Below are 16062 nucleotides of genomic sequence, written 5' to 3' on the forward strand. Positions count from 1 at the left end.
TGTTAACATAACAGTTTGCAGTGCTTTAACTAAAATGATTTTAAAACCAATTTAAAGTTAAACTGGTGCAAGTTTGGCTCTAGATGGAACTATTCTGCCAGGTGTTGATGGCAGCAACAATGACCAGATTCAAGTATTTAGGGGTGCCCTTTGGAAAACAACTAAATCAAACATGTCAAGCTCCCACCCATAGTCTTACTTGTATCTCAGCTCTGGAAAAAAGAAAACTCTGCTGGTCCCCCTTAGCAGGCAGTTCTTTCCCACTCAAAAGCACCTATGGGTCTTGGCGTATTGAACAAAGGAATCTTCTCTGAAAGGGAAATGGAACATAGACAGAAACACAACCCCCAGACCACTCAGTAATTATAGATGTAAAAGCAAGGATACCACCATCAGCACAGTGGTTATTCAACCTCCTCACCCCACTCCAGTCCTAATAAGGTGCCAGTAGCTGGAAGTCCTGCTGACAACCACAACTCCACCATGTGAAAGCCCACTCATCACTTGAGTCACTTACAAGCAGTAGCTCAGGGCATCTGGCGTGGCACTCCACAGCTGGGCTGGCTCTGGTCTCTTACCCTGAGGCACAGCTGCTTGTCCCCACCCTGAGTGGGCCAGAGCCCTACCAAGATGATTCAGCTCTACCAGCTCAGCTATGGAGTCTGCCCCACTACCCATTGAGAAACCCACTCTGTGCTGCCACCAGTACAAAATCTATAGGAATTTCTACTGGGAAAACAGTAAGCAGCACAAAGAAGGTCTGTATAGAGTCCTTACTTTGGAGTCAGTCTCCTCTAACAGATGAGAACTACATCTTGGGCATATGCCCTTCTGACACTCTGTCAAATCTTGATTCCTTGCTTCACCTCCTCTTCGTGCACTTTGAAATCATCTGTGCTAAGTGGTGGTAAGTAAGAGACACACTTCTCACTAGCTGCTAATTCTTTCCTCACCACGATTACCTTTGTATTAGGTATAATTCTGGTGTTCTTCCTCTGGGAGCTAATACACAGGTAATCATGGGGAGGAAAGAATTAGCAGCTAGTGAGAAATGAAAAGCATGTGTCTTACTTACCACCAGCTAGCACCTACCGTTTCAGTGCTTGAAGAGGAGTCGAAGCAAAGGCAGATTCATTACTAAGATCAAGGTCTCTAGCAAAATAGGCCCAGCTCCCCATCAAGCTCAAAGGACTACTGCTATGGCTACTGCCAACTGGACAGCAATGGCAAATGGAGAAAAACTCGAAAGGAAGGTTGGCCAAGGGGTGAGGGCACTAGCATGGGACTCTGGAGCCTGATGTTCACACCCTGCTCTGCCACAGCCATCCTGTGAGACTTTGGGAAAGTTATTTAGTCTCCCTCTGCCTTGGTTCCCATCTGTACAAAGGGGTAATAGCCCTGCCCTGCCCTGCCTCCCAGAGGTGATGTGAGGATAAATACAGTAGAGATTGTGAGGTGCTCAGATGCTCTAGAAATACCTTGGCTAGATAGATATACAGGCCCTCATACAGAAACAAAATCCTGGCCATACAAGCCTGGGATGTCAGGGGAAGGGAGACTGCTTCAGAAAACTTAAGGGGCCCCCTCTAGCTGACTACATAGCAGTTCTGAAGAAAGACTCCACGGCCTGCCATTAGCTAAGGAGTGTGCAGAGGCGGGGGAAAGCAGAGAGTGGGAATATCCTGAAGGGTGAGACAGATACATGTGCTCCTTGGGAGTAAAGCATGAGTGTCATAGCAAGATCCAAGAGCAGTCCATAGGCTATTATTTCCTTTGGCAGGAAACAGTGATTAGTAAGCACAATGCTGAGCTAAGTAATGAAGAGCTTAGTTGGGGTTCTCCTAAGGGGAGTTACTGCTCTGGAGGGCTTTGAACAAGAGGAAAAGGTATGTTAGCAACAAGAAAAAGGTCAGGGAATGTGTGGGACCCTTACTGAATGGAGGAGGCAACATAGTGACGGATCATGTGGAAAAAGCTGAAGTACTCAATGCTTTTTTTGCCTCGGTCTTCATAGACAAGGTCAGCTCCCAGACTGCTGCACTGGGCAACCCAGTATGGGGAGGAGGTGAGCAGCCCTCAGTGGTGAAAGAACAGGTTAAGGACTATTTAGAAAAGCTGGATGTGCACAAGTCAATGTGTGGAGAGCTAATGCATCCAAGGGTGCTGAGGGAGTTGGCTGATGTGATTGCAGAACCATTGGCCATTATCTTTGAAAATGCATAGTGCTCGGGGAGGTCCCAGACAATTGGGAAAAGGCAAATATAGTGCCCATATTTTAAAAAGGGATGAAAGAGAGACCGGGGAACTACAGGCAAAATCATGAAGCAGGTACTCAAGGAATCCATTTTGAAGCACTTGTAGGAGAGGAAGGCAATCAGGAACAGTCAACATGGATTCACCAAGGGCAAGTCATGCCTGACCAACTTGATTGCCTTCTATGATGAGATAACTGGCTCCGTGCATGAGGGGAAAGTGGTGGATGTGATATACCTTGACTTTTGCAAATCTTTTGATATGATCTCCCACAGTATTCTTGCCAGCAAGTTAAAGAAAGTATGGGTTGGATGAATGGACTATAAAGTGGATAGAAAGCTGGCTAGATTGTCAGGCTGAACTGATAGTGATCAATAGCTCAATGTCTAGTTGGCAACCGGTATCAAGCGAAGTGCCCCAGGGGTCAGTCCCGGGGCCATTTTTGTTCAACATCTTTATTAATGATCTGGACGATGGGATGAATTGCACCCTCAGCAAGTTCACAGATGACACTAAGCTGGGGGGAGAGGTAGATACGCTGGAAGGTAGGGTCCAGAGTGACCTAGACAAATTTGAGGATTGGGCCAAAAGAAATCTGATGAGGTTCAACAAGGACAAGTGCAGAGTCCTGCACTTAGGAAGGAAGAATCCCATGCACCGCTACAGACTGGGGACAGACTGGCTAAGCAGAAGTTCTGCAGAAAAGGACCTGGGGATTACAGTGGATGAGAAGCTGGATATGAGTCAGCAGTGCCCTTGTTACCAAGAAGGCCAATGATATATTGAGCTGTATAAGTAGGAGCATTGCCAGCAGATCGAGGGAAGTGATTATTCCCCTCTATTCGACACTGGTGAGGCCACACCTGGAGTACTGTGGCCAGTTTTGGTCCCCCCACTACAGAGGGGATGTGGATAAGTTGGAGAGAGGCCAGCGGAGGGCAACAAAAAAGATTAGGGTACTGGGACACATGACTTACGAGGACAGACTGAGGGAACTGGGGTTATTTGGTCTGCAGAAGAGAAGAGTGAGGGGGGATTTGATAGCAGCCTTCAGGGGTTCCAAAGAGGATGGAGCTAGGCTGTTCTCAGTGGTGGCAGATGACAGAACAAGAAACAATGGTCTCTAGTTGCAGTGGGGGAGATCTAGGTTGGATATTAGGAAAAATCATTTCACTAGGAGGGTGGTGAAGCACTGGAATGGGTTACCTAGAGAGGTGGTGTAATCTCCATTCTTAGAGGTTTTTAAGGCCCGGCTTGACAAAGCCCTGGCTGGGATGATTTAGTTGGTGTTGGTCCTGCTTTGAGCAGGGGATTGGACTAGATGACCTCCTGAGGTCTTATACAACCCTAATATTCTACGATTCTGTGATTCTATGAAAAGAGATGCTGTACCCAATCAGGCTCCAGCCATCTGTGTTGGGCTAAAGCAGGGGTTGGCAACCTTTCAGAAGTGGTGTGCCGAGTTTTCATTTATTCACTGAAATTTAAGTTTTCACATGCCAGTAATACATTTTAACATTTTTAGAAGGTCTCTTTCTCTAAGTCTATAATATATAACTAAACTATTGTTGTATGTAAAGTAAATAAGGTTTTAAAAATGTTTAAGAAGTTTCATTTAAAATTAAATTAAAATGCAGAGCCCCTTGGACGGGTGGCCAGGATCCGGGAAGTGTGAGAGCCACTGAAAATCAGCTCACGTGCCGCCTTTGGCATGCGTGCCATAGGTTGCCTACCGCTGGGCTAAAGGGAAACAAGAGTGGCAGCCTCTGATTGGTGTGGGGGCACAAACAGCTGAGGGCCAGCACAGAATTAGGAAGCGATGCTGCGTTCCCATCACCAGTGCTAAATGTATAGAGATTGGTTTTGCTTTCATGTCTAAGGTCTGGTCTACTAGGAAATTGTCTATATAATTCCGCCGCTCAGATATGAAAAATCTACCTCCTTGAGCAACACAGTTAAACCGAACTAACTCCCAGTGTATACAGTACTTCATCGATGGGAGAATTCTTCTATCAATCTAACTACCTCCTCTTGGGGAGATGGAGTACCTATGCCGATGGGAGAACCGCACCTGTTGGCATGGGTTGTGTCTTCACTGAAGCGCTTTAAATGTAGACAAGCTCTAAGATTCTTGCACATTCTTTGTCTGGTGTAGGAGGGGGCAAACCTGGGCCCAGATTCTTATCACAGTAGCACTGTGGAATCTGGACTAACTCCATTAATTGAAGCCTGCAACAGTGTAATTAAAATCTGGCCCTAGAGTCTTAGAAGGGCTCGGAGCCCGGAAAGGGCAAGTAGCGTTTTCTCTCTTCACAGGAAAGGCTTCCAGACTGTACTGCTTCTTTGTCTTGGCACAACCACTGCCTCAGGAATGGAGCCCCGGAGGTGAAAGGCCATGTTTATTCTGGGAGACAGGACTCTGAATTACAGCCTGTTCCAGTTATTTGAATGCCATGCATGTCAAGGTTTTTCCCCCACTCTGAACTTTAGGGTACAGATGTGGGGACCTACATGGACACTTCTAAGCTTAATTACAAGGTTAGATCCGGTAACACTGCCACCAGCCAGAATTCCAGTGTCTGGCACACTCCCTGTCCCCCCGAAACTTTCCCCTCCCTGGATAGCCTGGAGGCTTTTCCACCAAGTCCCTGGTGATACCGATCCAACCCCTTGGATCTTAACACAAGGAGAAATTAACCATTCCCCCCTCCTTTCCCCCACCAACTCCTGGTGAGTCCAGACCCAATTCCCTGGGATCTTAAAACAAGAAAGATAAAAATCAATCAGGTTCTTAAAAAGAAAACTTTTAATTAAAGAAAAAGAAAGGTAAAAATCATCTCTGTAAAATCAGGATGGAAAATACTTTACAGGGTACTTAGATTTATATAGCCCAGAGAAAACCCCTCTAGCCTTAGGTTCAAAGTTACAGCAAACAGAGGTAAAATCCTCTCAGCAAAAAAGGAACATTTACAGGTTGAGAAAACAAACATAAGACTAACACGCCTTGCCTGTGCTACTTACAAGTTTGAAACATGAGAGACTGATTCAGAAAGATTTGGAGAGCCTGGATTGATGTCTGGTCCCTCTCAGTCCCGAGAACGAACAACCCCCAAAACAAAGAGCACAAACAAAAGACTTCCCTCCACCAAGATTTGAAAGTATCTTGTCCCCTTATTGGTCCTCTGGTCAGGTGTCAGCCAGGTTTACTGAACTTCTTAACCCTTTACAGGTAAAAGAGACATTAACCCTTAACTATCTGTTTATGACACATGGTTTAATTGGTTGCCTACTGGCAAGTCCTCTGGCAAGTTCTCATTAGTGACATGCTTAGAAAGTGACAAAGAGTCCTGTGGCACCTTATAGACTAACAGACATATTGGAGCATGAGCTTTTGTGGGTGAATACCCACTTTGTCGCTTTTAACAGATCCAGACTAACACGGCTACCCCTCTGATGCTTAGAAAGGCCATTGCTCTGGCTGGCCACTCTCCCACGAATACCAGAAAGACTGAGTGTCATTGAACAGGGGACAGTGTGTCCCATGGGTATAGAAACTGCTTATGAAGCTTTCACGGTTCATGGCAACTGCACCTGTATTTCCCCTCAGTGGTCAGCAAGGGCACCCACCCTCAGGTTTCTGACTCCCCAGGCCACTCCCCTTCTTGGATGGAGACATGCATCTCTCTGACTTCTTACTACAGTATTTCCAGGCTGCACAGTTCCCTGATTATACTGTGAAATCCTCAGCTAGACAGGCTGCCAAAACTGGCTTCTTTTGGCTTCTCCTCAGAGGTGGTACACAGTGTCATTGCCATAGGTATATGTTACCATCCAGCTCTTTCTAAGCAAGCACACTTTATTCTTAAGAGCAGCAAAGAATCCTGTGGCACCTTATAGACTAACAGACGTTTTAGAGCATGAGCTTTCGTGGGTGAATACCCACTTTGTCGGATGCAAGTTTATTCTTAAGGTAAGTGTTACAGAGAAAACATTAAAAACAATAAAACTCAAACTCCAACATGGGCTCTGGCCGGTGAGCAGTCCTACAACCCCACACAGGGGGTTCCTGTAGTTTCAAGTTCATAACACCCTTTTGCCCAGAACAAGAATCCTCACGACTCTGTGAGTCATTCATTTAGCCAGTGTGAGCCTTTGAGGAGACTGTGAACAGGTAATCAGCCAGACAATGTTTTTATGCTCAAGGTCAAGCTTAGAAAGTTGGGTGGGTTAATTGCATTCCCCTCACCTCAAGTATTTCCTAGGAAATTCATGTCACATGTATTGTCCCCAAAAGTGCTTTGAAGTTCTTAATACTTCCTAGAAATGTCATTAATGACATCGCCTAGAGAAGTTACATAGAATTCCATAGTATCACATAAACAATTGCATTTTTATTATAATGGACCCCCAAAAACACTTAGTTCCATAAGGTTTGTCCAGGATATTGTCATATCAAGGTTACAGGGCACTGCAGAGGGGATGCTACGGCCCAGGGCATTAGAAGTTGCTTATGAAGCCCAATTGAAATCCAGGTCATTGCTATATCATAGCTCTTTGGCTGCCTGTGCAAGTTGAGGATCTCAGTGCAATTCTCAGGGGGCAGGCACCCAATATCACAAACCCACCAGAAAAGCCAAAGTGGTCTCTTCCTGGCAGCCTCAGCACACAGGCTAAGGACTGAAGGGGTTGTGGGAATATCCCTGCAAGTCAGAGCAGAGGCATGTTGGCCAAAGGGCAGCCTGGAGAACACGTGTACGGCTGCTGCCTGCTCTGTGTATAAAGAGGGGACTTTGCTCCCAAGTGCTGTCACTCTGGTGCCTTTCATCCCCTCTGAAATGCACTTATGTCTCCTTTTTGAGAGGCTAGTACATGCTTATTCATTCTGACAATTCATCAAGCTACAAGGCATGAATTTCATGATACTTACATGACAGCTGTTAGCTGCCTAGTTACATACTAATTAACTACCAAGACAGCGATACAGTATGCACCATGTAAATAAGCTAAATACAGGAAGGTAGCTTGGTAAGGAAGCGGTGTTAGAGCAGACCTTGCATACAGGATTGTGTATTTACAACCTTATAGGGTCTCTTCTACTCTCCTGTTAGGAGAGCTGAATGCCTGTGAATGTTAATCAGAGACATCTGTGTGATGGTCCCTGTGTAGAACCCGAAGATGGGATATGAAATGGCTTACTCAGCTGGAACTGTGTGGAAGGTATTTGGGGGTGATGAGGGGCAGGGTGGAAGATGTGGGTTTGACATGCTGACAGTGAAAAGAGCTAGAGTAATCTTGGCTAAAGAAGGAGCAGTGGAAAGGCTGCGAAAACACAACATTTCCAGATGTCTCAATTCTCCCAGATCTGTCCTCCATCCCCACCCATACAGCAGCATTTATCCACTGCCTGTGCTTTGGTAACAGTTGTGAGACACAGAGAGAAATGCACGAAGGGTGCTGTGAATGAGCCACAAATTTGTCATAGAATGACATAGGTGACAATAGCTTGAATGCGACTTTCCATTGTTCCCAATAGATCGCTCTTGTTGGCAGCCTCATCAGGGAAGCAAAGGACTGAATGGACATAGCAACTGGGATCCTCTCTCTATGGGTGCCCCCTCTGGTCAGGAGGCCCACTGCTGGGCAATGGCATGTGAGAAAGTTGTGCTGCCGCTTCCAGTGCAGTACCGACCAAGGCAGGGAGCTACAAGATGCATCGGGCAAACAGTTGGAGGATGCCGGAGGAAGTAGCAGATGAGTAGAGAACAGCAAATGTAGCACTGAGCTTCAGGAAAGGAAAAAAGCATGATCCCGGCAGTTAACATTTCATAAATTTTATCCCTAGTAAAATAATTAACCCATAATAAATATGACTGGTCAGAAAAAATGACTTTTCAGCCAAAAATCAAAAGCCCAACCATTTCAGCTGCAAATGAGAAAACTGATTCAGAAATGCCATTGTGGGGCCTTGTGAGAGTTGTGGTTTGGGTGCCTCATGACCACATTCTCCCCTTTGGGCTATGCTGCAGGGCTGGATTACATCTCCCATGGTGCACCACATTGCTGAGTGCGTTACAGGAAACATGGTCTGGTTGGATAACTGGACCCATACAGGAAAATAAGTGTTGGCATCTGAACTACAATTCCTAAGAAGCACTGCAGCAGAATTTCCTAATTGAATTTCTTCAGTTTTGTGGGGGAGCAGGGTGGTGGTAGTTTTTTTTTTATGAAAAGTTGAATTTTTCTGCAGCAAGCAGATGCACATAACAAAAAAATTCATTTTGTTAAAAAAATCTGTTGAAAAACAGTTTTGAGGGAAAATATTAGATATTCAGGATAATAAGAAAAAAAACATTCAGTTTCTGGGAGGGGAACGGTCCCATGAGCAATATGAAGGCAGGTTTTGTATAGGGTGGAGCAAGTTTGGCTTCTCTTTTTTTGACAGACAAATTAGTGGCTGAAGATAGAACCAGACTGTCCCAGTGGAGTCCCAGACACAATCTCAGCCCCAGGGGGAGCACATTTCTAGCTCTGCATTTTCTAATGGCTGCAAAGTTGAATACTAGATGGTCAGGACATTTCTCACCCTCTCTGCTAATAAGGAACAGAACCGCTGGGTCTCCCAGCACCTAATGCTGTTTGGTGAAATTCCCATCCCCACCCCAATTAGATGGCTACAAAATCCTCTGAGAAGAGAGATCTGGGCCTTGTGGGAGCCAAGTGCTGGTGCCAGCCACAGCCCCTTCCCCGTGTGCTGTATCTCTCTGTGCCGGTTGGCTTAGTGATTATTGTCAGAGTCTAGAGGGAATTTGAAAAATATCAGCTGTGTTCAGACCCCTTTTTCTGGGCTTCCACAGACTCCACCCAACAGTATATCATTGACAGTGCACTCAGCCAATGAAACACCAGTCAAAAACCAGACATCATAGGAACAAACTCTTGTGGGCCAATCCCCTCCTTGGGATCGGACACTTTCCCTGTAGTCTCTGCCATGCCAGGCGATTGTGTCCACTGTAATGTGGCTCATGGCAACATGGCTATAACAGACTGGGTTTATGTAAAAGGAGTAAGCCATGTTCTCCCACAACCCCTGAAACTGTCCTTTCACTAGTGTACGTGGGCCCTGTCTGGAGCGCTTATCCAGCCCCATTAACTTTTTCACTGGTTTCCCACCAGGGCCCTCATGGAACACCCCAGCTGTCCCAGCCTTGGAGACCCCTATCCATTACTGTGTGTCTGCCACCCCAGTAGCTGTGGCTTGGGTGGAGAGGGGATAGAGACAGGCAGATCAGTGTCACCACAAACTATCTCCCACAGGCTTTGATGCCCAGCCTGGGAGCTTCTGCCACAAGCCAGGACTGCAGCATGCAACACTCCTCCCCTCTTGTCATTCCCATTCTCCTTCTGGTGATGAATCAAGCACCCTGAAAGGCCAGGAATTAAGCACACTGGAGGATAATGCTTTTGGCTTCCTGGATCCTCCAGCGCCACAAGGAGAGAGGCATTCTGTGCAGCCCCTGCCCATGGCTGCCTGGCGTTCCCCTCAGAGAGCCTGTCATGTGGCCTGACCTGGGCCGGGGGTTACTTGCTACAGTTAATCAGTGCAATTTGCAGAAACATTTTTAGTTAATAGTTGGCAACAGACCTCTGGAGTGGGGCCCTCCAGCCCTCCTCTCAGGAGAGACAAAGGAGCAGAGCAGTAGATTCACAGTGTCCAAGGATAGTAGGAAATTAGGTGATTTTTAAAAGGACTGGTTGGGTGAGTTTAGGGTTTGTGCTATACAAGAGTAATTGCTAACGTCAGAAGAAGGTTGCAGAAAGGCTGCTCCAAACACAGCTCTGTCACTAGCACTCAACCCTGACGTACAGGACACTTTCCACTTCTGCTCTCCTCACCCAGCTCTGCCAATAAAGACACCATCCCTCTAACCTCCAGCACCCCCTGCTTGTCCAGTCTTAGGCTCCTCACACACATAGCTCTGTGGATGCCCCTCTCTTCTGCTCCTCTTCTGATTCTGCTATCCCAGGCCTGATCTCCTCACCCCCAGCTCTGCCAATGCCTCTCAATTCTGACTTCCCTGCTCTCCCAGCCCCCTGTTCCCTTACAGCTCTGCCAGTGCCCCTCGAACTCAGCCCACTGTCCCCACTCAGCTGGATTTACTGTCAGTTTGGGGCTACAGACCAAGAGTCCATGAGGGAGTAAAGGAGAAGACTTGCCCCAATAATATTCACTTGTGATCTAAATCAGGAATAGAACCTGGACTCAGATTTTCCATTGTTTGCACTAGAGTCATCTCTAGCATGCATTGAAAGAACCTGGCCTCCACTCTCCAGAAGTGATGAGCTACTCACTAGCCAGGATGGCACAGAGCCCGCTGGGAGTAGAGTACTCCATTACAATGGGCATGTCAGGATCTCCAGCTAGCGGTAGTGGATGTTTAACAGAGACACAGTGAGAACAGCATGTACTGAATTGTAAACTAGAAAAACGGTGCAATAATCTTGACAACTGGATAAGTACTCGGACTGGTATCAGACAAAAAGAGGCATCAAGATTCCAGTGGTACCCGTTATATGTGCTCCCCATCCAGTGCAGCATTGTATTGCACACTTATAGAATCATAGAAGATTAGGGTTGGAAGAGACCTCAGGAGGTCATTTAGTCCAACCCCCTGCTCAAAGCAGGGCCAACCCCAACTAAATCATCCCAGCCAGGGCTTTGTCAAGCCGGGCCTTAAAAGCCTCAAAGTATGGAGATTACAGCACCTCCCTAGGTAACCCGTTCCAGTGCTTCACCACCCTCCTAGTGAAATAATGTTTGCAAATATCCAACCTAAACCTCCCCCACTGCAACTTGAGACCATTGCTCCTTGTTCTGTCATTTGCCGCCACTGAGAACAGCCTAGCTCCATCCTCTTTGGAAAACTGCCTTCAGGTAGTTGAAGGCTGCTATCAAATCCCCCCTCACTCTTCTCTTCTGCAGACTAAATAACCCCAGTTCCCTCAGTCTCTCCTCGTAAATCATGTGCCCCAGAACCCTAATATTTTTCGTTGCCCTCCACTGGACTCTCTCAAATTTGTCCACATCTTTTCTGTAGTGGGGGGCCCAAAACCAGATGCAATACTCTAGATGTGGCCTCACCAGTGTCAAAGAGAGGGGAATAATCACTTTCCTAGATCTGCTGGCAATGCTCCTACTAAGGCACCCAATATGCCATTAGCCTTCTTGGCAACAAGGGCACACTGTTGACTCATATGCAACTTCTTATCCACTGTAATCCTCAGGTCCTTTTCTGCAGAACTGCCGCTTAACCAGTCGGTCCCCAGCCTGTAGCAGTGCATGGAATTCTTCCTTCCTAAGTGCAGGACTCTGCACTTGTTCTTGTTGAACCTCATCAGGTTTCTTTTGGCCCAATCCTCTAATTTGTCTAGGTCCCTCTGTATCCTATCCCTATCCTCCAGCGTATCAACCATTCCTCCCAGTTTGGTGTCATCTGCAAACTCACTGAGAGTGCAGTCCACACCATCCTCCAGATCATTAATGAAGATATTGAACAAAACCGGCCCCAGGATCGACCCTTGGGGCATTCCGCTTGATACCGGCTGCCAACTAGACATGGAGCCATTGATCACTACCCGTTGAGCCCGACGATCTAGCCAGCTTTCTCTCCACCGTATAGTACATTAATCCAGCCTATACTTCTTTAACTTGCCGGCAAGAATACTGTGGGAGACAGTATGAAAAGCTTTGCTAAAATCAAGGAATAACACATTCACAGACCCAGTTATCTCCTCATAGAAGGCAATTAGGTTAGTCAGTCATGACTTGCCTTGGTGAATCCATGCTGAACCTTATCTGATTTCTTTTGGCCCAGTCCTCCAATTTGTCTAGGTCACTCTGGACTCTATCCTTACCCTCCAGCATATTTACCTCTCCCCTCAGCTTAGTGTTATCCGCAAACTTGCTGAGGGTACAATCCATCCTATCATCCAGATCATTAATGAAGATGCTGAACAAAACCAACCCCAGGACTGACCCTTAGGGCACTCCGCTTGATACCGGCTGCCAGCTAGACATCCTGAGTTAGGCCCCCAAATTCATGAAATTGGCCAAAGAAATAAAAGATTTGGGGTTCTTTTTATTTGCCTTTTGAGTTTGAGTTATTAAGCTGTACCTGGGTCACCCAACATACAAGGTACAAAGTTTTTAAGCTGGTCTGTTCAACCATGAACTGACTTATTAATTACACAAAAGCTGAGATTCCATTGTATTTACATGACCACAGGAGCTGAGGCTTTAAGAAAAACACCAAATATCAGGAGATGTATGCAGTGTAGTTGTAGTCATGTTGGTCCCAGGATATTTGAGGGACAAGGTGGATGAGATAATCTATTTTATTGGATCCACTTCTGTTGGTGAGAGAGACAAGTCACAAATTTTCATTACATTTGTCATCTAAATTTTTACCAAAAGCTCATATTGAAATGGTTTGCAACTTGGCAACATTTTCATTTTGTTTTGTTTACTGAAAACCTGACACAGGATAAAATGGAAATGTCCTATACTAATTTCAAGAATGCTTTTGATAAAAAAAATTTAAAATTCACAACATTTTTTATTTAAAAAATGAATCTGTTTTGAACCCTGCAGAAAGAACTCCAAAAGTTTGGGAAATAAGGTCATTTTTTGTCTATTTTTCAAGTAGTTCTAAATAAAGATGAGGAAGATGTGGCTTTCATGTCCTGTGAAAAATGTCAAGATATAGCACATTTTTTCCGATCTCAAATTCTGATAAAAACTCAAAATCTCAATTTTTTTAATGAACTGAAAATACAAAAGAAATTTCAGTTCATGTCAAAAAAAAGGAGCCGTTTTGATCATTTCAAAACATTTTGTTTCAATTTTGACCATCAAAAAATGTTTTTCTGTAAGTAGCTAAAATTTCTAAACACAAAATTGTTTTGAACTGGAAAACCAGAATTTTTCAATTTCAAAATGCCAAAAAAACACTGTCAAAACTTTTTTTAAATTTTTTTGAGTTGAAACATTTGTTGGAACTAACTTTCCCGCAGACAAATCAGCATTTTCTGATGGGAAAACGACTGCATTGCAACATTCCCCACCAGCTCTAGTTCTAAATCATTCCTTGTAATCAGGTTCTTCCTCCCACTAAATGTCACCCAGCCCCTTGAATTGGCCCTTTGAAAGCAATGGGACTGTGCCCAGCATACAATGCTACTCAGACTAAGTAAGGTTATCAGTCAGCGTCTGGCCCTCTGTGTACATTCTTCTATCAACTCTGGTGCATATCTTTATTGTTGATATCAGTAATTTTTACCAGTAGAAGGGAGGGATGGCAAATGTTATGTAACTTTGGGGCTAATGTGAGTGGCATCCCTGGAAGGCAAGTATCAGAGGGGTAGCCATGTTAGTCTGGATCTGTAAAAAGTGACAAAGAGTCCTGTGGCACTTTATAGACTATAGACATCTGTTAGTCTATAAGGTGCCACAGGACTCTTTATCCCTAGAAGGGAAGATCATGGCAGAGGTACTGTATGCTGCTCATTTCCCACACTCCTCTAGCTATAACATGACAAAAAATTTGGGCCTAAACTGGAATACCAAACTTGAACCAAACCAACCACTGGTCCAAGCCTGGATCCCAGCTTTGTGATGTCTTGTGCTTCGAGGGGTTTGAAATCTGGACCCAAAACTGGGCCTGAAGTTTGCAGCCTGGCCCATCTCTAGCCATGAGAACTGGTTGTTGTGGGGACAGGTGTGATGTCACAACAGGAGGCTGAGCTCAGGTGAGGAATGAGCAGAAGCAGGAGATGGTGGTGAGAATCCTAAGGGAGGCCAGGAATTTGAGGTTTCAGCTTTCCTAAAGGTGCAGGTAGCCTTAACCAGGGGGTTCCCCAGCTGTTGGAGGTGGGGGTGGAAGGAGAAGCCTTTCTCATTTGGATGGGGACAGGAGAGAAAGCCTCAGGGAATCACAACCCTGGGTGTGAAGGGAGGGAGCAAAGCAGCTCAGAGGACATTTCAGAAATCTCAGTGAATGGCTGTGCTGTATCTGCTGGGCTCTCCCTCTCCTTGTGCTGGGGGCAGGTAGCTCCCCATAACTGTACAAAGACTTGTGCATTTCCTCTCCTTCATCCCATGCCCTGATTTTGAGGGAGGAGTTTCAGACTAGTAGTAGGGCAGAGGATCACTGTGAGTCAGGGTTCCCTCCAGGGTGCCACCTGGAACTGGAGTACCACTGAACCCCCTCACCCACCAGCCTGAGCTCCCTCTCACACTGTACTGCTGTGACAAGCTGCAAAGCCCTCCAGCCTGCACTTTCACCAGCATATATACAGTCAGGGACACACCCAGCTGCAGTTATATACAGGCTCACTGACCAGCCCTTGCATAGGAAGACTACAACCAAGGCAACTCCCAGCTATGCAAACATTCACCCCTCTGGAGTATAAACCCACAATTATACCGTCTTGCACTGCACAGGGAACTGTACAGCATAAGCTCATAAAGTTCGCCCCCTCCCTCAATGTGGAGAGGAATATGCAACAGCCTTTGCCCATTGAGCTGTGATTCCCATACACTTCACTCCAACTCACTGGTTTAGATAAAGCAAAAACAAGTTTATTAACTCCAAAAGATAGAGTTTAGATGATTATAAATGATTGGAAACAGCTCAAAGCAGCTTAAACAAATTCTCACCCTGAGTGATAAACAGTCTGGGAGATTCTTAAGGCACAAGCTGCCTTTGCTTTGCAGCTTGGGTTTCCTAGATTTTCATACACAGGCTAGAAATCCCTTTAGCCTGGGACCATCACTTCCCCCAGTTCAGTCTGTGTTCCTCTGGTGTTTCCAGGTGTGTTGTTGTAGGGAGAGTGAGGTACCATCATGATGTCATTTCCCCCTTTTATACCTTCTTCCCACTTGCTGAAAAGCTCTTTTGCTATGACCTGGGTCAAATAGTTCCCACTGAATAGTGCTATTTCTGAGAGGTTTCTATTGTACGCAGTTTCTGGGGTAATCTGCGAACTTGTGTGCATTTCCTCAATAAGTCATTATCATTGTTTAGCCTTTTTACTGTTGTACATGAAAGGCTGCTTGTGGGTGTTTTCAACCTCACAACATGTTTCAGTAACACATACATAGCCAAACTTCATAACTTCTCATTTGATGATAGCACATACAATTCAACAAGTTATTAATGTGTAGCAGATCAAGACTTTTAGAATGATCAAGACTTTTAGAATGATACCTCACAAGGCATACTTTGTGCAAAACATGACAGTGGTGAATAAGGGGGTATCAGGGTGTCACACTGTGTGCACCAAAATCTCCTGAGGTCTACTGCAGCCAGGAAGAGCGGTATTGCCTGGAGGAAGGAGACCTCGTTGTCAATTCTTTACTTAGCAGACTCTATCCGCGGTATCAAGATGGCCCCATTACCATGGTATCTGAGCATCTCAGAGTCTTTAACCTCACAGTACCCACATGATCAGGGAAGAGCTATTGGCCCCATTGTACAGAGGGGGAACTAAGTTACACTAAGCCCAAGTGACTTTGCCACTGGAAGTCTGTGACAAACAGGGAATTGAACTCAGCTCTAACTGGTCCCCAGCTAGAACCTCCCCACTGGACCACCCTTCCTGCATCACAGAGTAAGAGATTGATGGAGAACACAGACCTCCTGGGGGAGCTGGTGCATCCCATACCCTGGCCCAGAGGGAGGCTGATTATGACATATTCCCAGTGAGGATGTGTCAAGGCAGTTGTGAGTATTCAGCAGACAGTGGGTAACA

General features: G+C 45.7%; 1 protein-coding gene across 3 annotated transcripts in view; it reads left to right on the plus strand.

The window, feature by feature from the left end:
• The window catches only part of LOC123376395 (transmembrane protein 121), a 160706-nt gene that overhangs the window by 83606 nt on the left and 61038 nt on the right, over window positions 1–16062 (plus strand). Inside the window, exon 1 of one of the 3 annotated variants that reach the window (XM_045028347.1) lies at window positions 14068–14088. The exons of 1 other annotated variant lie outside the window; for it this stretch is intronic. The gene's annotated coding sequence lies outside the window, so the exon portion shown is untranslated. Of the gene's footprint in view, window positions 1–14067; window positions 14145–16062 lie in introns of those variants that run through there. One more of the 3 variants, XM_045028346.1, reaches the window with a different exon arrangement.

Source organism: Mauremys mutica, chromosome 8, assembly GCF_020497125.1.
Source record: "Mauremys mutica isolate MM-2020 ecotype Southern chromosome 8, ASM2049712v1, whole genome shotgun sequence".
NCBI lineage: Eukaryota > Metazoa > Chordata > Testudines > Geoemydidae > Mauremys > Mauremys mutica.